The sequence below is a fragment of the Mustela nigripes genome, chromosome 15 (assembly GCF_022355385.1).
Source record: "Mustela nigripes isolate SB6536 chromosome 15, MUSNIG.SB6536, whole genome shotgun sequence".
Classification (NCBI taxonomy): domain Eukaryota; kingdom Metazoa; phylum Chordata; class Mammalia; order Carnivora; family Mustelidae; genus Mustela; species Mustela nigripes.
The window spans coordinates 23,713,314-23,737,740 of NC_081571.1; the positions used below are offsets into that span (position 1 = coordinate 23,713,314).

Consider the following 24,427-nt stretch of genomic DNA (forward strand, 5'->3'; position numbering starts at 1 on the left):
GGAGCAGCCCATAGGCTGGAAGCTGGTATCATCCAAAGGCTTGTTCACTTAACATATCTAGTGATCAGTACTTACTGATGACTGGGACCTTAGCTGGGACTCTCAGGTCAGAACACCTTCACAAAAACCTCTTCTTAAGGTTTGGGCTTTCTTACAACAGGCTTGCTGGGTTCCAAGTGTCCAGAGACTCAGAGCCAGGTAAAGCTGTATCACCTTCTATGACATAATCCTCCTTAGAAATCATGCAGCATCATATCCATCACATTCTGTTTGTTACAGAGAAAAATTACTAATGCCATACATATTCTAGAGAGGGGAATTACACTCCTCTTTTAATGGAAGGAGTGCCAAAGAATTTGCAATGTGTTTAAAATCACCATACCTATTAACTTCAGATAAATAGATTTATAAACAAAATACTGTATATTAAAAATGTTTAAACATAAGAAACCAAACATCCTCTTTTGATAGCAGAATGAGATACAAAAACCCAAACATTCCATTGTTACAGCAAAGCTAATTCTAAACCAATCCAAGTAGGCAGTTTGTCTCATCTTTCCTCCTTCTCTCTCCTGACCATTCTCCCCACTGCAGGTCAGGTGTCCTATACACAGATACCCCCTCTCTCACAAACCAAGTAGGATCCCCACAGTGGCTATACCTTAAAGATAATCATGTCCTAAAAGTTTTTTCTGTTCCTTCCCTGAATAATCCCTGATTTTATACCTCACCAAATCATTGGGAAGGCCATCAATGACATGTCTTTACTTCTGAGTTAAAAAGCAAAATGCTATAAGGGGACTATTCCAGTAAACAATTTTATAACAAATTTCATGTTACATAATTAAAATGACACTTCTTTAAAAGAGCTGTATAAGTCAAGATCTTGACTTAGGCTTGTTTATTCATAAAACTCAATGATTCTAAAAGGAATGGTTGAAATTTTTGGTATTTTATAAGAATTTGTGTGTTGCCTTTTAGATGATATACCACTTGATTATTAAAATACAAAATTTAAAATGACTCTTCTTCCATGTTTACAATGCACATTGCATTATTTTTCTTTAAAACCAGTACACAGGGGTGCCTGGGTGGCTCAGTGGGTTAAACCCTCTGCCTTCAGCTCAGGTCATGATCCCAGGGTCCTGGAATCGAGCCCCACATCGGGATCTCTGCTCCACGGGGATCCTGCTTCCTCCTCTCTCTCTGTCGGCCTCTCTGCCTACTACTTGTGATCTCTGTCAAACAAGTAAATAAATAAATAATCTTAAAAATAAATAATAAAACCAGTACACATAATTATTTGGTTGGTAAAAAGGCTCAAGAGTTCTCTTAGGAACTGAAAATACTACCCTTCTTTGAGTAATCACAAACAATCTTTTCTTATAATCTAATATCTTTTTAAATTCTCCTAAAACTGGTATTATTATAATTTACACATCTTCGATGTTCTCTTAGAAAGATTTCATTTATGACTTAGAAATAGTGCTTTCTTGGCTTAGAAATAGAATTTTAATAATTTGTACTTTCCTAAAGGCTAATACCTCTACACAATTTGGTCATTTTGCATAACCATTTATAATTATATTGAGTCAAAATCATACTGTGAATCCATAGTATGGAATACAAGTTTAAAAAATAAGCACATCTAAAAGATGAGCAAAAACACATTTATGAACCCTTTGAGTATTTCTTAATGATTTTTGAAGAAGCATATGTGTTTTTAAAAAAAATGAATTACGTATATTTTTGTTTTTAAAGGTTCTTATACAGCAATGATAAAAAAAAAAAAAAAAAAAAAAAACTTGACAGAGCATTCACATTAAACAAATAGACTTTGTTATCAGGCCCTAAACTGTTCCTAATTCTGTGACTTCATAGCTACCATGGAGGCAGCCCAAAGGAGCTTAAGTAAACACTTTTAAATTACATAATGAAGTTCTGAGGGAGGAACAGCCCCAACCAAACTGTGCCATATAGTTTCACAGATGCTATTTTTCTACATGCCAGAATGCTTATTACCCTATCTATAGAATGACTTCATAGTAATGATAACATGAAAGAAAATTAAAGTAGGCAAGTCTGTTTCTAGGCACTAGGAATGAAAGCAGAGTTGAGGCAATTATTTCAAAGTAGTTACCTAGTGAATGTTTTTCTTAACCTTATAAAAACTAATAAGCATTTAGGAAACATTTTGGATAGTGCCATAATGAAAATGGCACATTAAGCAATAAATTCAATATGATTTCAGAAAAGAAATTCAATAAATAAAATACAATATTACTAGCTTATTGTAATAATGCTCTATTTACCACATTACGAATGATACACAGTCTTGGGGCATCTGGGTCGCTCAGTGGGTTAAGCCTCTGCCTTAGGCTCAGGTCATGATCTCAGGGTCCTGGGATCGAGCCCCTCATCAGGCTCTCTGCTCAGTAGGGAGCCTGCTTCCCCCTCTCTCTGCCTGCCTCTCTGCCTACTTGTGATCTCTCTCTCTCTGTCAAATAAATAAATAAAAGAAATCTTAAAAAAAAAAAAGAATGATACACAATCTTACCTTTTTTTTACTAAGTAAAATAATTTGGATCCTTCCTTATGCTATTTTTCTTCACCTTTGTATGTGTTCAAAATATAATTTATTTTAAAAGAAAGACTGCCAAAGTCAATAAAAAATACATTTCTTAACCAGCTGAGTAAGCATCATAGAGAAGACAAAGAATATTAAGTCCTTGAGATAGTAAAGTTATTAATATGAGTATATGTGCAAAAATGCAATTTTATCAAATTAAATTACACAGGAGTCTCCCCATCAGATTGATAAAGATTGAAAATAAGTAATAAGTGTTAATAGCTAGTGTTGCTAAGAATGTGTTCACATTTATAATCACATTTAATACTGTATTACCTTTCTGGGGTCTTAAAAATGTCCAAATCTTTGATACAGTAGTTCCACTTCCAGGAACCAATCCTAAAGAAATAAATATGAAATCAAGATTTTTTTTTTAATTTAAAGATTTCATGTATTTATCTGACAGACAGAGATCACAAACAGGCAGAGAGTCAGGCAGAGATGAGAGGGGGAAGCAGGCTCCCAGCTGAGCAGAGGGCCCCATATGGGGCTTGATCCCAGGATCCTGAGACCATGACCTGAGTGGAAGGCAGAGGCTTTAACCCACTGAGCCACCCAGGCGCCCAAAGGCAAGATTTATATATATACTCACTACAGTATCTATACAGAGGAAACAACCTGAATATTCAACAGTAGCGCAGTGGTTAAATGGTATATCAATCAAATGGAATATTATGTGATATCTAAAAGTACTTAATGCCACAGAAAAATATTAATAGTAATTTAATGCACAGTTAAATTTTTTAGGTTATAAAACTATTTCTCATTTATTTGAAAATGCAGCTATTTATATGCATAGACAAAGGATGGGGAAAAACATATCAAAGTGTGTTACGTGTGGTTATAATTTTTGCTTTTTCTTTTTTAAAATGAGCCAAATTGGGTGCTTGGGTGACTCAGTCATGGGATCATGCCCCACACTGTACCCTCCCTCTCTGCAGGGAGCCTGTTTCTCTCTCTCCCTCTGCCTTGCTGCTCCCCCTGCTTGTGCTAGCTATCTAAATAAATAAAACCTTTTTAAAAAATGAGCAAAAATTATCTTAACAATCACAAAAAAACCCACTAAAACTCAAAAAACCCACTAAATATGTAAGTCAAATGACATATATTTACATTTTTACACTAGGATATTTCATAAAGTAACACATCATTAAAGTTATTCTTCGTAAGTACTTTTTTCATTTTGTATACTTGTAATAATGCCTACCAGTGAATAATCTCTGCTCTCTAAAATTAAATTAGATAAAGTATAGGCAAGTGGAGAATATTCTGTGAATGGCATAACCTGAGAGGTAACCTTTGGTGGTAAAATTGATTTAAGAAAAATTTAGCATAGTCAAAATCTATCTGTAAAGCTATAATGGCTGGATCTATTTTATAACAGTATGTTTAAAATTTTTTATTTTTTATTTTAAATTGTAGTAAAAAACACATAGCGCAAAATTTACCATCTTAGCCATTTTTTTTAAAAGTACAGTTCAGTAGTACTAAGTATATTTACATTGTTGTGTATAATAGTGTTTTTATAAAAATAACAAATGTTCGTAATACATGTTCACTTACAAATATTTTAAACAATATAGAAAGTTATAGGAATGTTTTAAAATATCAGATCCTAGATCTTAACGTCAGTTTTAAGTGAACGTCATGGTAGGCATTTCTATGCATTTATACAAATAAGATAATCTTATTTAAGATCAGAATGTGTACATTACACTTAAGTTAAAAAGTATTAAATTTAAAATTATTTTAATTTGGTAGTGGTAAGATAACTGAAGGAATTGCTGAACTTTTAGGGAAATGTTTCTTTACCACAAGAGATCTTATTTTCTAAAATACCTGAAATTTAAATAGGAGTTTGGAGACTTTGTTTTAAATCTATGTTTCAAATTTAGAAATGCTAACAGACTCTGCCGTGAAAAATGTATTTTTACATCATCATTTTTACAAAGTTAAGGTTTTAATGTTTATTTCTGATTTATAATTCTAATTTCTTTGAACACTTGGTCTTGATCTTAATGCAGTGCTCACAACATGGCTTGATTCTCAATATCCTAGTTATTAATTTTGATTGATCAGTTATCTGCTCTTCACTAGTTTCTTGTTTTTTGCTTTTTTCTACATGGATCCATGGATGCTGTGTTTGCTTTTTTCATCAGTTCTCAAATGACACTTACTTAAATGTAATAGTTTGGGGTCATGCTGGCTTTGCCTCAAAACTGTACAGACATTTTTCCTTTGTTTTCTGGCTTTGAATATTGCTTAGAGGAAGTCTAAGGCCAGCATGATTTCCTCCCTCTAGATAAGTTATTTAGTTTTCTGCCTGGAGATCTGAGAAGTTTTTCCTTCATTCTTTATGGTTAGTAGCTTAACCAGGATATGCCTCAGTTACTGAATATTATGTGTTCATTATTTTTCTGCAGGTTCAGTTCTTTCATTATTTTGTGGAAATTCTCTTCCGTTACATCTTTATGTGCTTTTTCTGATTCATTTGTTGTATTATGTGCTCAGGAAGATGAATCAGATTTATTGTGTTATCTTTGTCTCACTTACATGATTTTCTTTGCAATTACTTTGGTCTACTTTTCTCCTACGTTCACTGCAATTTATTAAATTCATTTGTCACCTGGAATTTATTGAGTACTAGCACCAGTGGTAAATAAGATATTCTGCCTTGATGAAGCTTTTAGTTAAGGATAGGGGAGAGAGAAATAAATAAACTTGTAACAATGTCAAGTAGTAATATGAAGAACCCCAAGTAAGAAAGTGGAAGGATAGGGGAAGGAATTGTGCATTTTATATGGAACATGAGAGCAGGCCTCTCTCCGTGTAAAATGACACCTGAGAAGAGATCTGAGTGAAGCCAGGGAAAGACCTGGGCACTCCAGACACAGAAAAGAGTAAATACAAAGGTCTTGTAGTGGGAAAGTGGTGTGTTCAAGACAGAATCATTAGAGCCAAATGAGTAACCAAAAAGTGGTGAGAGATGAGACTAGAGAATGGATAGATCAGATCACAAAAAGGGTTGTGAGGCGAATGAATTTTGTTCTAAGTGTAATGAGAAGGGGGGAGATGATGTATGCTTCAGAGCAGTAATTCAGGTTGCCCCTAAGTATTTCAATAGCAATAACCAGGTATAAAGAATGGTCAGATAGGTGCTGTAGAACTGAAAATGCAAAAAGGGAACACTGAAATAAGATTAACTTCAAGAAGCAGCCACTACACCTAAAACTCGATAAACACAAGGAAGGCCTAGAGTTTTTAGAACCCAGAAGCTAGAAGGGGAGACTAAGCAGAGCTGGAACCCTGGCCTCAGAAGACAGGTTGCTGCCCATTTGCTGCTGGTACCTCTGACAGGGTATGTTGGGTATGCTGGAACTGGTTCTAGGAGAGGGAGATATTTGAAATTTGGAGCTGACTGCCACTGTGAGGGTGAAGGTCCATAACTGGGACAACCCTGACATGTGCAGAAAGATAACAAGGAGAGAGTTCTTTTCCCCTCTCTTCTTGACTTTCAGTCTTTCTCTAATACGCCTTATTAACAGAATGCGGCAAGGATTCAGTTGCCAGAATAGAAATGTAGTTTACAGAGTCCCATCCTGTCAGGACAAAAGATTATAAGTGTGGAAGGGTTTATAATTAAGAGATAACAGCTTAGTAACCGGCACAGAAAGGAATTAAGGATGACTTCTAGATTTTTGTCTTGAGCAAAGGGATGAAAATAATGTCATTTATTGACCCAGGGGAAGACCTGGAGAGAAGTAAATTGAGGGTGAGAAGAAAATAAAGAGATTGGTTTTGAATGTGTTAACTTTGAAGTCCTTGCTGGACATCTCCTACGCTGGCAATTGGGCATAAGTTCAGAGTTCGACAGAGATATGAAGAATAGAATACAAATTTTAGAACATCTGCAACATTAAAAAAGGAAAAAAAGAACTTGATGAGATGACCCAAGGGAAAATAAATGTTGATAGAGAAGGAAAAAAGGAGTGAGGAATATGCCTGCCATCCCAAACATTTGAGAAGAGGAAAATGATGTGGCAAGAAATTCATTGGTGATTTCAATAAGCCTAGTTTAGGTGGGACTGTAGAAACAGTAATCCTAATTGAAATGGACTGAAGGGATGATGTAAAGCGAGGAAGTGGAAACTGCAAGCACAGTCTTTAAAAAGTTTTATATAAAGGGGAGTAGAAAAATGGGCTCACTCAGTAAGTAGAGGGGGAAAGGTGGTGATAGTATATTTAGAATGGGAAACATTATAGTATGTTTACTGATTAGAATAATCCAGTAAAGAGAGAGACAATGAGGATGCAGGAAATGGAGGAAATAATCACAGGAACACAATCCTTGAGTTTACAAGATAACAGAATGGGGACACAGCTAGGGAGTATGCCTTATTTAAGAGAAAAAATAGTTGATCCTTCATAAAGGAAAACAGTATTAAGTACAGAAGAAGAGAAGTTGGTAAACAGGGTGTAAGAAAGATGAGTTTTTCTTGTGACTGCTTCTATTTTACAGTAACACAAGAGTTTGGGGGAAAGGGGGAAATATGAGAGATTTAGCAGAAGAGATGAGGTGTAATCACTTAGAATAGAAAAATGAATTGAATAGGGGAATGTGTTGGGATTTTCAGTCTTCCCATTTGCTGAGAATTTGATTTCCAGGCATATTTCATTTCTTGGTATTCAAATGTATTGGTCTTGAAATAATAGTATTATTTTGGTCTTCACTGGCTTAGGTTACAGACATTTTTTGTTTTTAAAGGAATTTTTTACTGTTGTTTGCTTTTCCTGTATTGTAAGAGATTTGAAGAGGAAGACTTTGTGGTCTGCCTTTACTTCCCATCTTTATCTGGAGGTCTAGAATGTTTTTAAATAGATTGCACTTCATATTTTTTCAGCTCACTCTATATATAGGAATAGAACAATAAGATGTCACAGTAGTATACAGTATTATAAGAGCCACCATTTACAGAATACCTGTGTGCAGTGCATGCTAGGAACTTGACATACATTACCTCTAACACTTACCACAAGCCTACAAGGTAAGTACTATTGCTAGTTATTTCCACAAGAAACCTTTTTGCTAGTGACATCAGATCACAGAATCTTACCTGAAGCTCACAGCTGACCAAAATAAACAAGGTAAGAACAAATTTTTCTCTCTTTTGTGTTTTTAATAAATTAGCACATAAGAGACCCTTCTTTTTGAAGTACAAAATAATAGTTTGCAAAAGTGCACCACACAAACTAAGAGGAATTTTAGGGACAGCTTTTTGACACTGTAATATATCATTAAACCCTTGGTGGAAGAGGTACTACCTAACAGACAGATTCAAGGAACTTGATAAATTAATTGAGGTGCCCTTACTCTAACCATCTTCATCATCCATGAACATATTGAGAAGCTACTATGTTAAAATCATTACTAAACTATATTAAACCCTTATACTTTTATAATTTATAGGAGATATATCAGTATTTGTTTTGGATACTCCATAACCAGTAGCTCTCTTATTTACAGGCAACTGACTATTGAGGTTGACATATTTCCACATAGTTTTTTAAGCTTAAGAGATTTAAACTACTTGAGTACACTGCCTTTTTTCATAACAATATACCAGAAATGTTTCCTCAAGTTATTTAAAAGTCCTCAAAAAAATTTTCAATGGCTGTATAACATTATATATTTGAGTAGTATTTCTAGCTCATTTAAGCTGTTTTCCTTTGTTTCTTATAAGTAATGCTGCTATGAACTTTTATGCTTAAGTCTGTTTTAGCATTTCACGTTATTTCCTAAGTTAGGACAAATTCCTAGAAATGAGCTTAAAAGGCCAATATTTTCTAGGATTCTTCATCTGGTAAAAATTTTGCTATAAAAAAACTTTTAATTTTCTACAACTTTTATACTGAAAATAAGTCTAAAGAGAAAAATGTACCTTTTAAAACTGAGACTAATATTTAAGTTTGGGTTCAGTGTTTTGGTTTTGATTTTAGTATCTTACCTTTAAGGAAAAACCCACTCTTCAAAATATTTACTTGTTTTTGTCAGGTTCAAAACTTACACTTACTTTGAGGATATAAGTTTAAATATATACTTATTTCAGCCTAAGGTATCATTATCTCGCTTTTCCTATTTTCAGACATGCTCACCTAACAGTGTTGTCTCCCAACTCATCATCAGTTTAATCTCACATGTACACCACTAATTCATGGTACAGATGTACACATTCATCTGTGGATGGAAATCTAAATAAAATTGCAGGCCAAGGTTATTTCCAAACCGCAGATTTAGCACAAGAGTTTTAAGAATGCCTAAACTAATACTATAAAACAGTTCTGTTTTAACAGTTAACTTTAAACAGTTAACAGTTTAAACAGTTCTAGGCTGAAATACAAAGCATATGAACAAAGCAGGTTCATCTAATTCTAAAATTAACTTAGACTGGTGATGGAACTGCAAAGCTTGAGAAACTATCCAGAAGAAATCTAGTCTAAGTTAATACAGGATTACTGCTTCTTAGTAGCTATGATTCATTCACTCACCAAATACTTAGTGATTTGTGTGTCAAACACTTGCTGGGCACTGGAATCAACAGAAAAAAGATATAGGCCTGTCCTTTTGGAAGATATATTCTAGTGGAAGAGGCAGACAAAAGCAGATGAAAAAATGAATAGTCCTAAATTGTAATCTAAGCACTTCCACTACCAGTATTACATGAGACAAAGAAATGATTTGGGTTCTACACAAGTTGTATTAAGCGTAGGCCTTCAGCTCAGGTCATGATCCCAGGGTCCTGGGATCAAGCCCTGAACCTGGCTCTCTGCTCAGCAGGAAGCCTGCTTCTCCCTCTCCCACTCCCCCTGCTTGTGTGCCCTCTCTTGCTGTGTCTCGCTCTCTGTCAAATAAATTAATAAAAATCTTTAAAAAAAAAAAAAAAGTTAAAGATTTAGAATCCTAAATTTCTAATTTCCTAATTAGAATCCTAATTTCCTATATTAGGATATACAGATATCTCTCTACATAGATACCTCTATAATTTTTTATGAAAGGTCATTATCATCCCCTTCTGCTCTGTACTCCCCCCTCCAAAAGAAAGGATAACCGGGCACCTGGGTGGCTCAGTGGGTAAGCTTCTACCTTCAGCTCAGGTCATGATCTCAGGGTCCTGGGATCGAGCCCCACATCGGGCTCTCTGCTGAGCAGGGAGCCTGCTTCCTCCTCTCTCTGCCTGCCTCTCTGCCTACTTGTGATCTCTGTCTGTTAAATAAATAAATAAAATCTTTAAAAAATAATAAAAAAGAAAGGATAGACTGGGATATCTAGACTTTGGCCTTCCCTTCATTACTCTTTCTTCTGTGTCTGACCCAATCTCTGATGTAGCATGTAGTAGTAGAAAGTGAAAACATTCCAAATATGGGGACTTAAGAAAACCTCAGTTACAGCAACTGGCAGTGCTAAAGGGATTGAAACCTTAGGTGAGACATTTCATTCTCCAGAGTATCAGTTTCCTTTGCAAGATGATGGATTTTGTCTAAATGAACTCTAAAAATCACTTTAGGTTTTGAAATTCACTGTCTATGCATCTTTCTGTTAAACATCTCTTTCATTATGCTCCTATTTATATGGAGGATGAAAAGGAATAAGATTGAATCCTGTTTAATAGGGATAAAGGATTTATAGTTTTTAATGACCATTTTTTCATGTTATTGAATATTTTTACAAGATGCTTCTCACATCCATATATTGGAATGTATGGATATACCAAAATGTACTTATCCATGCCCTTATTCTAAAGATCTTTTTTTTCCCCCAATTTCTGCAGTATTGTAAAGGATATCTTAGAATCCATACTTATTGGGGCACCTGGGTGGCTCAGTGGGTTAAGCCTCTACCTTTGGCTCAGGTCATGATCCCAGGGGCCTGGGATCGAGTCCCGCATAGGGCTCTCTGCTCAGCAGGGAGCCTGCTTCTCCTCATCTCTCTCTCTGTCTGTCTCTCTGCCTATTTGTGATCTCTCTCTCTGTCAAATAAATAAATAAAATCTTTAAAAAAAAAATCCATACTTATCTACTCAAAATACTACTATAGGCTTTCTCTTTTGTTTTATTCCTTTTGTTTGGGAAAAATAAAAATCACTGTGATTCTCTCTTAGCTACTCCAGCCTCTACATGCTTTTTATTAATATAAGAACTCTACTTTGGACAATGTTACAAGAGCCTGTTCTTTCTCCTTTCTAAAACAGCATCCAGAGTAAGGTCCGTATTTCCGCAGCTTCCTGCAGTAAAAGAATGTGAAGAAAAGCCAAGTCCATGCCTGCATCAAGTCTGGATAATGTATAGTTTAGCTTTAACCAAAGTTGAAATCCATGATATTAAAACCCCAACTGCAGACAAATTAATTAGCAAAGATTCACTTCTGTTAGCCATACCAAAAATGTGATTTAGTGTGTTAATTATGACAAAGGTAATTATGACTTCAATGATTTTGCCAGAATCCTGAACTTGCTATATTGGCTATTGCTACATTGAAACACTGGAGCATAAATATACGATTAGGAGAAATAAAATTTAAGGCTTTAACTACTAAATTCAGTGAATAACTATATACTCTACTATTTAATTTTTTCCTTTTTTTCAATATGATATGATATATTATTTCAATAGATAGCACATTCTGCATTAGCATTGGTACTTTTCCACCCATGAGCACAGAAATCGGAGAGGTGTGACACCCACTTTAAAATTAGATACCTTTTCAACTTAGTAGTTTTTTTATTTAGGAAAAGAATGGAACCTCTCTGTGCCTCTTTCATTATGAATTGGTGCAAGTTAGATACCTTTTTAAAAAACTTCCAGGAGGGGCACCTGGGTGGTTCAGTGGGTTAAGCCTCTGCCTTCAGCTCAGGTCATAATCTCAGGGTCCTGGGATTGAGCCCTGCATCAGGCTCTCTGCTCAGTGGGGAGCCTGCTTCCCCCCCACCCCTGCCTGCCTCTCTGCCTACTTGTGATTTCTCTGTGTCAAATAAATAAGTAAAATCTTAAAAAATTTTAAAAACTTCCAAGATACTAATAAGACCTCTATAGGATCAATTTGGAATCCAAAGGAACACTCACATTAACAATTATTTCTACCAATAGCTCCATAGCTATTGACTGTCAGTTATGTCAACTGATATTATATCAATGACATTATAGCAGAATTTTAGTGATGGGATCTTTGAGTTCATATAATCCAGCTCTCATCTTACAGATGAGGAAAGCAAAACCCAGAAAATTTTTATTACAGCAGTAAGCTTGGAGTGGGTGAAGGCAGATGAGGGATCCTAACACTCTTTCAGCCTAACACATACCAGAGGGTATTAGGTTATACAAGTATAGTAGGTAGCTAACAGTTGAACAAATCTAAAAAAAAAAATTCTGATTTGTATCCTAAATATGCATTTTCCCCTTAAGATTTTTGTTGGATGATGCATTCTACCTCAGTTTGTTAGCACAGATACAGTATTATACAAACTGATGCTTGTGTACAATAAAAAGTAGGAGGGTAGCTGGAGTTAGTTTGGCAGAACTACATTGTTGCATAAGTCCTGGGATAAAGATTTATGTATATCCATATGTATACATACCTGTAGCTTCTTAATCCTACTTCAGGAAATGCCATTTATATACATTACAATGTAAATAATGCCCAATGGTGTTGTGCATCATAGGGACACTGCAAATACTAGTTTTGTATATTAAATTAATTAGGGTAAGCTAATTGCCATACAGATCAATCCCAGAATGTATAATTGCTCAAATTATATTTGCTATAATCAAGTTTCTTGCTAAAATAAACAAGAAGTTCAGTACTTAGTTTCCAAGGTATTCTATTACCTAGGCTTTCAGTACCAGACTTCTAAGGTCTCCTGTGGGGTCTTGTCTATTCCAGTCCATTAGAAGAGGAGTTTTTTAGGAGACTCAAAAGCAGTGCATATAACGGCCATTCTTATTCCACTGGCTCTAACTTGGTCACATGCTCACAACTGTCTGCAAAGGAGGTTGGGAATGAGTTTATCTATGTGGCCAAAAAGAAAGGAGAACATGGATTTGGATGTCTGACTAGGAGTTATTGCTCGCTTTCTCTCTACACACACACACACCCACACAAAATCTGAAGTGGACACCAAAAAATAAACTACATTATTATGCTTCAGATAGAACAAATAAATAAAGAGGCTTTTATTTAAGAATTGCATTCACCTCCACCTTTTCCCTCCTTCAGGTGGGACTGTTAATTAATGCGTAACAATAACCAACTGGTAATTGACATCTGAAAAGGAGGGAAAAAAAGCAAATTTTTTCAAGTATTACCCTTACATACATTATATGTGTATGCGTGTGTGTGTGTGTGTTTCAAGGACACAGGACTACCAAGTTCCCCTTCCTAACTACACTATTAGTAAATGATGTTTGAAAAATATTCAACAAAGATAGCAATTCCACCAAAAAAAGCAGTAGTAAGTTTAGTGTCCCCCCGCCCCGCCCCTTGGATAAGTTGTCATTGTAATCCTCAAACTGTTCTCAGTCACTCAATTTTTAATAGAAGCACTGCATGGCTGCACTTCTGAAATCATAAACAGGAAGTATGATATATAAATGTCAGTAAAACTAAAACTCAATTCTGTGGCTTGATATTTTATGTTAATGTGGATTTGTATGTACTTAAAATGATTACATGAAGGCAAATAGGAATATTACTTGATAAGTTTTCTTTGGCAACCTAACACTTTGGGGTTTGGAGGAAATATAGAGAGTAACCCATGTGTTGTAGACTTTCACAAAGAAAAATGGGAGTGACTCAGAAACTATTAGTTTGGCATCCTCAGAAACTGCTTTGTTATATAGCTTGCCCAACTTTATAGCCAGAAGACAGTGTAGATGGAGAAAGAAGCAGAGAGTGCATGACTCTTAATCTATTCAAAAATGCATTATAGAAAATAGTCTTAGACTTTGTGTATTTTTATTCTGACATCTCAGTAGTTCCTTGAATGCCTTCTACTACATTAACTCTTTCATGAGACAACTAAGGAATAGATTAAGTACTGCAAAACTCAGGATATCTCTGTTTCCTCTCTGAAGAAATTAGGGGTCTTTTTAGGATTGGTGATATTTTCTACATAATACTATTTTAGTTCCTTTGCTGCATGGACATCTCTGTGGAAATGACAAGAAGAGATGCAGTGCTCGCTTCAGCAGCATAGGTACTAAAGGTGTAACAATACAGAGAACATTAGCATGGCCCCTGTGCAAGGATGACAGGCAAATTCATGAAGCATTCCGTAACAACAACAAAAAAAAAGCAGAAGAGATTCAAACTGACCAGTCCAGAATTTTATATTACATTAAATATTTCTAGAGAAATGTACCAGCATATAGATACTTCTATAACTTTAAAATGTTTTTTCTTTAGGAAATGGTTCCTTAATTTCTCCTTAAATTGAGCACTGAAGGAATTTTACTGAAAGTCACATAATAGAGGAGTGAAATACCAAAAAATATAACCTATCCAGTATCTAAACTCCCTTTCAAAGCAGATCACAGTGATCCAAGAATGTCTTAAAAGGAGGTAGCCTGGGGCACCTGGGTGGCTCAGTGGGTTAAAGCCTCTGCCTTCGGCTCAGGTCATGATCTCAGGGTCCTGGGATCGAGCCCCACATTGGGCTCTCTGCTCAGCAGGGAGCCTGCTTCCCTTCCTCTCTGCCTGCCTCTCTGCCTACTTGTGATCTCTGTCAAATGAATAAGTAAAAATCTTAAAAAAAAAAAAAAAAAGGAGGTAGCCTGCCCATCTATTGAGTATCTAGCTTTCTACAGCACCTGAGGCACTGTTGAGCAGCATATATAATATACAAAATTTGAGGTGTTTTTTTTTTTTTAAGATTGATTTATTTTAGAGAGAGAGGCTGCATTTGAGTGCAAGCAGTAGGGTGGGGGAGGCAAAGGGAGAGGGAGAGAATCTCAAGCAGACTCTCTGCTGAGCACAGAGCATGATGTTGAGATCAATCTCAGGACCCTGAAATCATGACCTGAGCCAAAATCAAGAGTTGAATGCTCAACTGACTGAACCACTCATGTGCCCCAAGAATTTGAGGTATTTTTTGAAAATACAGCATATGTAAAAAGGATTTGGGAGTGTTTAAAAAGTAACATAATAAGAGTATCTTAATCAAATACAAACTATTAAGTAATTGTTAAGGAGAAGTAGAAAATGAAGTGATTTAAAACTAGATTGATAGTGGATAGAAGTTTACTGGAATAGGCATATTTTCTGACGATTTTTTAAAGTAGTGATGGATTTTGCCAGAGAGAAAAGAACCATTCATTCGTCAAAAATTTATTGAGTGTTCACTATGTGCCATGTGCTAGATGCTATTCAAGGCCCTAGAGATAAGGCAATACACAAAAACTATTGCAGAGCAGGAATGGATATTTCATTGCCCAGGAGGCTTTGATAATTTGATAGGAACAGAAAACACAAATATGACAGTAGAGAGAAATGAAAGAGAAAGGAAAAGAACTGGTAATGCGTTTGTAGTAGAAGACCTTCTAAATGGGAGTAAGATGTTTGGTCTGAATTGAACTCCTTTGGTCACTACAGTCAGAATAGACTACCTTTTTTTCCACCGACTGTCAGTCAGCTCACCTAGCCTTTTAGAAAACTTTGTAATAACAAGGATAACACAAAATATATACTGCACATATAAAGATTCCCAACTGAAGTATGTGGAAGGCAAAAAGGGAAAGAATGGGAGGCAAAAGTTGAATTTTATGTCTCCTTTTATCTTTCCAATGGCTATTATATATTATCAGTCTCTTTCTAGCAAGTCTTGTGATTTCAGTCCCTGAAGGTTCTGCTCTTCTTCTTTCCTTCAAGGTAGAATCACTGAAAGGAAAAGAGATTCTATTTAAATTCCCTTTTTCTAGTCAATCAGGAGTTCCTTATTCACCTAGCAATACTTCTCTAATAGTGTGTGAAGAGAAGTATTTTGTGTTTTGTGTAGGGTAGTGGGAAAAGGATAAGACAAGATGAGGGCTGGGGAAAATACCAAGAGGCTGTAATGCAATGCAATATAAGAGCCTAGAATACAAACTTGACAATTAAGAGTGTGGGTTAAATGGGCAGTTTTAAAAATGAAAAGAGACATATCTGAAGCACACAATAAAGAACAACTATAACAAGTAACAAGTTTAACCCCTGTTTACCGATGGGAGGATAAGAAAAGAAGGAAATGAATGTAAGATTTTAAGTTTGAAGGTCTGAAAATTTGTGTTGTCAATAAGAATAGCCAAGAAATTTGAAAGAAATAGCTTGAAGGAAAAAAATGAACTTAATGTCAGATCTAAATGAGATGTCACCAGAATATAGAGGACTTAGACTTTCTTGATAAGCCACTGGACCTATTGATGTACACGTGTAAGTAGGCACCATATAGAAACTGATTGAAACTCTATGGACTAATGAGGAAATACAATGAAGAAGATCAAATGGTTATGTATGAACTTTGTAAGGTGAGGTATCAATTTCAAAGAAGGTAATCTAGTTTTGGAACTCTTTCCTTCAGGGCAGACAAAGCTGTCTTTTATTAAACATCATCTCTTCATTTTGACTGACCCTTAGTAAGTGAGAATAACAAAACAAATGAATAAAATTGAAAGACTAATTTTTTTTTGGATTATCTCACTGGAAAATCTGGATTTTTTTGTTAAACATTTATTACTGGGGCACCTTGGTGGCTCAGTGGGTTAAAGCCTTTGCCTTTGGCTCAGATCATGATCTTAGGGGCCTGGGATCGAACCCCGCATTGGGCTCTCTGCTCAGTGGGGAGCCTGCTTCCTCCTCTATCTCTTTCTGCCTCTGTGCCTACTTGTGATCTCTATCAAATAAATAAATAAAATCTAAAAAAAAAAAAAAGATTTATTATCTGAGAGAGAGTGCACACACACAAGAGAGGGAGGGTGGGAGTGGTAGGGGTGGGGAGGCAGAGGGAGAGGGAGAAAGAGAATTTAAAGCAGACTTCCAGCTGAGTGGGGAGCCTGATGCTGGGCTCCATCTCAGGACTCCAAAATCACAACCTAAGACAAAATCAAGAGTCGACACTTAACCAATTGATCCACCCAAGCAACCCTGGAAGTTTTGATTTTTAACTGAATATCTTCCTAGCCAATTCATATGAATTATGTGCCTTAAGATACAACAAGCAAAACAAATGTCTGCAACTTTTCTTTGACTGTATACTTTCCTATGAAGGCTATGGCTTTAAAAATATAGAATTTTTTCTAGAAGTTAATTTATAAAATTAATATTATTATAAATTATATAATTTTATTATAATTACTATATTATTATATATTAATTTATTATAATTATTAATATTTTATAAATTATAAAAATAATAAAATTTACATCAGCATTTAAGTCATTCAAACTAGTTAGCTGTTAAATATGGAGTTTGTTTTATATAAAACTGTCAGAGTGAACATGAATTTCCATTCCCAAAGCAAATCTGTTATGGAACCACATAAATAGAAATTCACCTTTAAAGAAGACTCAATTATAAAATGCACTAGGCTACATATTTCTTTAAATAGAAAAGGATCAAACTTGATACTCCCTGAACTAACAGTTTTTAGAATCTATTTGATATTTTCTGTACACAGATCACATGAAAATAATTTCAGCATTTCATCATTATCTAAACTGGCTTTAGATTTCTATATTTATGTAGAAGTACCTTCATAGTAGCTAGCAGTGGAACATTTAGTAGAGTACTTTCTGTATGTTTTACACTACGTTAAGTGCTCCAATATTTACTATCTCATTTAATTAACATTCACAACTCAATTAAATATTACTAACCCAGGGGCGCCTGGGTGGCTCAGTGGATTAAGCCGCTGCCTTCGGCTCAGGTCATGATCTCAGGGTCCTGGGATCGAGTCCCGCATCGGGCTCTCTGCTCAGCAGGGATCCTGCTTCCCTCTCTCTCTCTCTCTGCCTGCCTCTCTGTCTACTTGTGATCTCTGTCTGTCAAATCAACAAATAAAAAATCTTGAAAAATAAATAAATAAATAAATAAATAAATAAATATTACTAACCCATTTCACAGATAGGCAAAACTGAAGCCCAAGTTAAGTTATATCTGCAATGTAACCTAGTTGGTAAGTGGGCAGAGCTAGGATTTGAGTTCAGATGTGTCTTGATTCCAGTGTCACTTTTCATAATACCCTTTGCCTCCAAAATTCACCTAAAAACATTTTTATTATAAAAGTTTTATGTCTGTTGAATTCATTCAGTATAATGGAATACTTTTTTTTTTCTTGTTTACTCTCATGACTTTAACCAAGAAAATCTTCTTGGGTGCCACTTGGACCACATATCAAACCATATCTCCCAGATTAGTAACCATTATCTAACACACACACACAGGAAATGAAGATTTCATGGAAAAGTTAAAAAAAATCCTCCTGTTCAATTTTAGGGATATAGGGATATATACACATCTATTTAATTCTACTTATAGAAGTGCATAGATAAATTACTGGCTTTAATATTAGCCTGAAAAAATCATCCAAAGTCACAGATTCAGTTTCTTAGTTTCAACAGACACAGCTATACTATGAATACTGAAAAGAGAATTGTCAAGACAAAGCAACAAATACTTCTTGAGTTCTTACTTGCTTATCAGCGTAAAACATTTTCTAATCTATAGTCAACAAACATGCCAGACAGCTCTATTAAGTGGTAAAAGGGGTATGGAAGAAGTGGATCACATAGTTTGAGATCTTAGTTATCTCTAGTATTATACCATCAGTCCTGCTATTGAACCACTGAATGGAAGCAATCTAGTATAGAAGAGTGTATATTTTGGAGTAGAACAAATCTGAGTTTAAATCTTTACATTACTTATAAATTCTGTGATCCAGAAAAAGTTACTGCCTTTGTGGGTCATAATTCTTTCATTTTGTAACCTGGAACTAAAACTCTGCAAAAGAAGAGACTTCCCAGGTTCAAATCTCAGCTCCGTTGTGCAGAAATTGTGACTTAATACCTCCTTTTCCTCATCTGTAAAATGAGGGTAATAAAAGTCCCCATACCTCAAAGAGTTGCAAGGATTTAACACCTTAAAATACTTAAAGTACATGTAATAGAGCTTGGCACATAGGAAATGATATATTTACATATACTGTAATTCTTAAAGTACCTACCTAGTTCTTGCCCCTTGGTATATTTCTAATAAATGTTAATTCTTTTTTATATTTCAACTGAAATTCTTTTCTTTTCTTTTCTAAGATTTTATTTTTCAGTAATCTCTATACCCAATGTGGGGCTCAAATTTACAACCCCAAAACCAAGAGTCATGTGCTCTACTGATTGAGCCAGCCAGGCACCCCTCCTTTATTTTCTAGATACATTTTTCAGTGTATTAAGCTAAGGTATAACTGATATTCAATAAACTGCATATATATAAGGTGTATAATTGATAACTTTAAACATGTATAGAATTGATTGAGAATACAATTGATAAATGTTAACATGTATATCTCTGTCAAACCATCACCAGAATAAGAAGTGAATATATCTATCAACCCTAAGAATTTCCCCTGCCATTTTATAATCCTCTCCCAGCACTTCTCTCTCCAGGCAACCAATGATCTCTCAGCCCTTTGTCCCAATAGATCTGTTTGCATTTTCTAGAATTTTATATTTTCCTCCTTCGCTCACAATATTGTTTTGAAATTAATCATGCTGGTGCACAGAACAATAGTTCATTACCTTTTTATTGCTGAGTAGTATTCCATTATATGAATATATCACAATTTATCCATTTATCTGTTGGTGACATTTGAGTTTTTTCAAATTGGAGACTGTTAAATATAAAGCTACTATGAATATTCATGTACAGATCTCTGTAGAAACATGCTGTCTTTTCTTGTGGAATTACCTACAATGAAATGGTATTGGTGTAAGTTTAACTTTTCAAGAAACTGCAAAACTGTTTCCAAACGGATTGTATTATTTTAGATTCCTATAAGGAGTGTATAAAGTTCTAATTTCTCCAAATCCTTAACAACACTTTTCATTTTAGATGTTCTAATAGATGTGTATAATTTTTTTTTTTTTTTTTTGGTATATGGATATCCACTTGTTCCATCATGGTTTTACAGTATGTTTCCCTAAAGACTAATGAGGTTAATAAAGTTGAACATCTTTTCATATGCTTATTTGCTATATGGGTTATCTTCCTATTGAAATTACTATTCAAGTCTTTTGCCTATTTTTTGAGACTTTTGTTTTCTCATTGTTGAGTTTTGAGAGTTTGTTACATTCTTTTACTTTTTAATCTTTATTTTTTCATGATCTCTATACCCAATGTGAGGCTTGAACTCATGACCCCCAAGATCAAGTGTCACATGCTCTTGCAACTCAGACAACCAGGCACCATGAAAGTATGTTACATTCTTGATAGAAATCCTTTATTACATGTTTCTGTCAGGCTGGAGCTTGTCTTCTTTAGCAGTGTATTTTAAAAAACAGAAGTCTGTAAAAATTTGATTAAGTCCAGTTTTTCAATTTGTTCATTTATGGATTATACTTTTGATGTCACATTTAAGAAATCTTTGTCTTAATTCAGAGTCACAAAAATTTTCTTACATTTTCTCTAGAAGTTTAATAGTAATGTTAGGTTTTACGTTTAGGTCTGTGATCAATTTTGAGTACATTTTTGTACATTGATTTATGAATCAAATTCCTATTTTTATAGGTGGATATCCAGTTCTTCCAAGTACAATGTATTTTTTTTTAATTATTCTTTCTTCACTGAATTATCTTTGTACTTTGCCAAAAATCTGTTATCATTATATGTGTGGTTCTATGTCCAGACTCTATATTCTGTTCCATCAATCTATTTGTCTATTCTTTTTTATATATACATTTTTAAAGATTTTATTTATTTATTTGAGAGAGTGTGAGAGAAAGAATACAAGAGCAGGGTGAGGGGCAGGAGAAGCAGACTACCCACTGAACAAGGAGCCCGTCGTGTGGCTCGATCCCGGGACTCTGGGATCATGATCATGACCTGAGCAGAAGGCAGACGCTTAACAGACTGAGACACCCAGGTGCCCCTATAAATCTATTCTTAATTAATACCACTCTGTTTTGATTACTGTAGATATTTAATAAGTCTTGAAATCAGGTAGTATCAGCCCTCCAACTGTTCTTCTTGTCAAAGTTAATTATTCTGGCTATTATAGGTCTTCACATTTCTATATGAATTTTAGAATCAGCTTATCTTTTTTATTTTTTTTTAAACTTACTGGGATTTTGGTTTGTGTTGAACCTATAAATCAATTTAAGGAGCTGGCATGTTAATATGAATGCATTGAGCCAGGTAAATCTCTCGGTTATTTAAGTTGTCTTTACTTCCTCTCAACACTATGCTGTTTTTAATGTATGGATCTTTCATGCCTTTTATCAGATTTATTCCTAAATATTTCATATTTTTTATGCTATTGTAAGTGCTGCATTTTCGGTTGTTTGTTGCTAGAACATAGAAATATAGATGATTATTGTACATTGATCTTGTATCCTGCAGTTTTGCTAAATTCACCTGTTAGTTCTAGTAGCTTTTTGTAGATTCCACCAAGTGGAACAGATGGATAATTATGTCAGTTTTATTTCTTCCTTTCCAATCTGAATGTATTTTTTTCTTTTCTTGCCTGACTACACTGGCAGGACCTCCAATGTTGAATAAAAGCAATAAGAACATGGGCACCTGGGTGACTCAATTTTTCTGTCCAAGTCTTGATTTCAACTCAGGTCATGATTTCAGAGTTACAGGATCCAGCCTAGTGTTGAGCTCTGTGCTCAGCATGAAGTCTACTTGGGATTCTCCCTCTCCCTGTGCCCCTCATCCCACTCACACTCTAGATGGATGGATGGATGGATGGATGGATGGATGGATGGATGAAAGAAATCTTAAAAAACAAAGTGGTAAGAGCAGACATCATAGTGTTGTTCCTGATCTTGGGGGACAAGCATGAAGTCTTTTACCAGAGATTATCTGTAGGCTTTCTGTAGATGTACTTTATCTGGTTGAAGTACCCTTCCATTACTAGTTTGCTGAGTTTTTAGAGAATGAATATCGGGTTTTGTCAGATGTTTTTTCTGCATCTATTGAGATGATCGGTTTTTCTTTTTTAGATTAATTTGGTGAGTTGCAATGATTAATTTTTGAATGTTAAACCAGTCCTGTATTCTTGGGATAAATAGCACCCAATAAATAATATTATCTTTTATGTATAGTTGGATTTGATCTGATAAAATTTTGTCTAGAATTTTTTACATCTGTGTTCATAAGGGAAAGTGGCCTGAGTTTTCTTTTCTTGGGTATCAGGGCAGTGCTGGCCTCAAAGAACAAACCTGAAAGTATTCCTCTCTTCGCTTTTCTGGAAGAGTTTGTGTGATTGGTATTTTTTTCTCTAAATGTTGGAAGGATTCACCAGTTAAGTCCTGTGGACCAGAACTTTTCTTTATGGGAATGTTTTAAACTAAAAATTCATTTTTTTGCTGGGGCACCGAATGGCTCCGTTGATATAAGCGTCTGCCTTCGGCTCAAGTCATATCTCAGGGTCCTGGGACCAAGCCCTGCATCAGGGTCCTTGCTCAGCAGGGAGCCTGCTTCTCCCTCTCCCACTCCCCCTGCTTGCTCTCACTCTCTTTCTCTCTCTGTCTTACAAATGGATAAATAAAATCTTAAAAATAAAAAATAAACAAAAATTCAGTTTTTTGGAAATGGATATGTGACCATTCAGTTTATCTCTTTCTTCTTGAGTTAGCTTTGGTAATTTCTGTCTTCCAAGGAACTTGGTCATTTCATCTGAGTTGTTAAAAATTTTTGCCTGAAGTTGTTCATAATATTCCCTTATTATCCTTGAAGTATCTGTAGAATTTGTAATGATGGCACCTCTCTCATTCCTGATAAGTATCTTCTCTCTCTCTCTCTCTCTTTTTTTTTTTTCCTAACCAGTCTGGCTAAAGGTTTATCAATTCTGCTCATCCCAAACAACCAGGTTTTGATAACATATTCTTAATTGATCTTTGCTTTGTATTTCATTGATTTCCACTTTGACCTTTATTTCATTTCCTTTGGTTGTGTTTAATTTGCTTTTCTGTTCTAATTTCTTTTTTTTTATTTTAAATATGTTATTTATTTATTTGACAGACAGAGATCACAAGTAGGTAGAGAGGCAGGCGGAGAGAGAGAGAGAAGGGAAACAGGCTCCCTGCTGAGCAGAGAGCCTGATGCGGGGCTCGATCCCAGGACCCCGAGACCATGACCTGAGCCAAAGGCAGAGAGAGGCCTAACCCACTGAGCCACCCAGGCGCCCCTCTGTTCTAATTTCTTAAGGTGGAAGTTGAGGTCATTGCTTTGAGACTTTAATTTTTTAACATAGGCATTTCATTTATGTATTCTGATATATTGTATTTTTATTTTCCCTCAGGTCAAAATACTTTGTAATTTCACTTTGGATTTCTTCTTTAATCAGTGGGTTATGTAGAAGCATGTGATTTTGTTTCCAGATAATCAGGGATTTTCCAATTAGGTTTCTGTTATTGATTTCTAATTTAATTCCACTGTGGTCGGAGGACATATTTCTCATGACTTAAATCCTCTAAAATGTATTGAGACATATTTTATAGTCTAAAACAGAGACTGGCAAAATTCTTTAAAGGGTCAGACAGTAAATATTTTAAACTTTGTGGGTCACATACAGTTTCTCCTGTCACATATTTTTTTCCTTTTCATAAGAAACCTCTCAAAATGCAAAAACCATCTTTAGTTTATAGGCCGTACAAAACCAGGCTAGATTTGGCTTCACAATCAATAGTTTGCTAACCCCAGCCAAGAATATGGTCCCTCTGGGTAAAAGTTTCATGTACTCTATTTAAAGAGAAAGTATATTCTACTGTTAGTGGAATGTTATTAAAGTTGGGTAATATTGGTGGATAGTGTTGATTTTACTATATCCTCGCTATGTTCTTATCCTAGCAACTACTGAAGGGGAATATTAAAATCTCTGACTATAATTGTAGATGTGTCTGTTTCTCCTTACAGTTCTATCAGATCTTGCTCTACATATTTTGGACCTTTTTATTTGGGGCATAAACATTTAGGATTGTTACATCCTCCTGATTAACTGATCCCTTTATTTATAAAATGACCTTCTTTTACCCTGGTAATATTCTTTGCTCTGAAATCTTACTTTGTTTCTGTTATGTTAATACAGCCCCACTAGTTTTTTTTTTGACTAATGTCAGCATCAGCATGGTATATCTTTTTCCATCCTTTCATTCTTACCATTCTTAAAGTGTGTTGAGTCTTGCTTTCTAGCCAATCTGACAATCTCTACCCTTTGATTAGGGTTTTTTAGGTCATTTACATTTAATGTGATTATTGATATAATTAGATTTAGGTGTCTCATCTTGCTATTTTCTATTTGTTCATTTGTTCTTTGTTCCCTCTGTTGTTCCTTTTTTTCTTTATCTGCCTTCTTTTGGATTACTTTATTATTCCATTCTTTTCTTTGTTGGCTTATTACCTATAACAGTTGTTTTATTATTCTACTGGTTGCTTCAGGGTTTATGGTCTACATAGTTATCACAGTCTGCTTTCAAGTGAATTTATACCACTTAAGATATAATAAAAGAACCTTATAATATCTTATTTCTATTTTTCTCCTCCTGGTTTTCATGCTATT

At 35.0% G+C, this 24,427-nt stretch overlaps 1 long non-coding RNA gene and 1 other non-coding gene across 3 annotated transcripts in view; one reads left to right on the forward strand and one right to left on the reverse strand.

Moving 5' to 3' along the window:
- Positions 1 to 510: 510 nt before the first annotated feature.
- Positions 511 to 24,427, reverse strand: part of LOC132002452 (uncharacterized) — a 40,544-nt gene continuing 16,627 nt past the window's right edge. Inside the window, exons 5-6 of one of the 2 annotated variants that reach the window (XR_009399899.1) lie at positions 2,906 to 2,968; positions 511 to 1,238 (exon numbers count right to left, since the gene is read on the reverse strand). This is a non-coding gene — a long non-coding RNA (uncharacterized LOC132002452). Of the gene's footprint in view, positions 2,969 to 24,427 lie in introns of both variants that reach the window. The other variant, XR_009399897.1, reaches the window with a different exon arrangement.
- LOC132003029 (U6 spliceosomal RNA) lies at positions 13,855 to 13,961 on the forward strand. Its single transcript, XR_009400108.1, has one exon. It is a non-coding gene; the product is annotated as a U6 spliceosomal RNA (small nuclear RNA).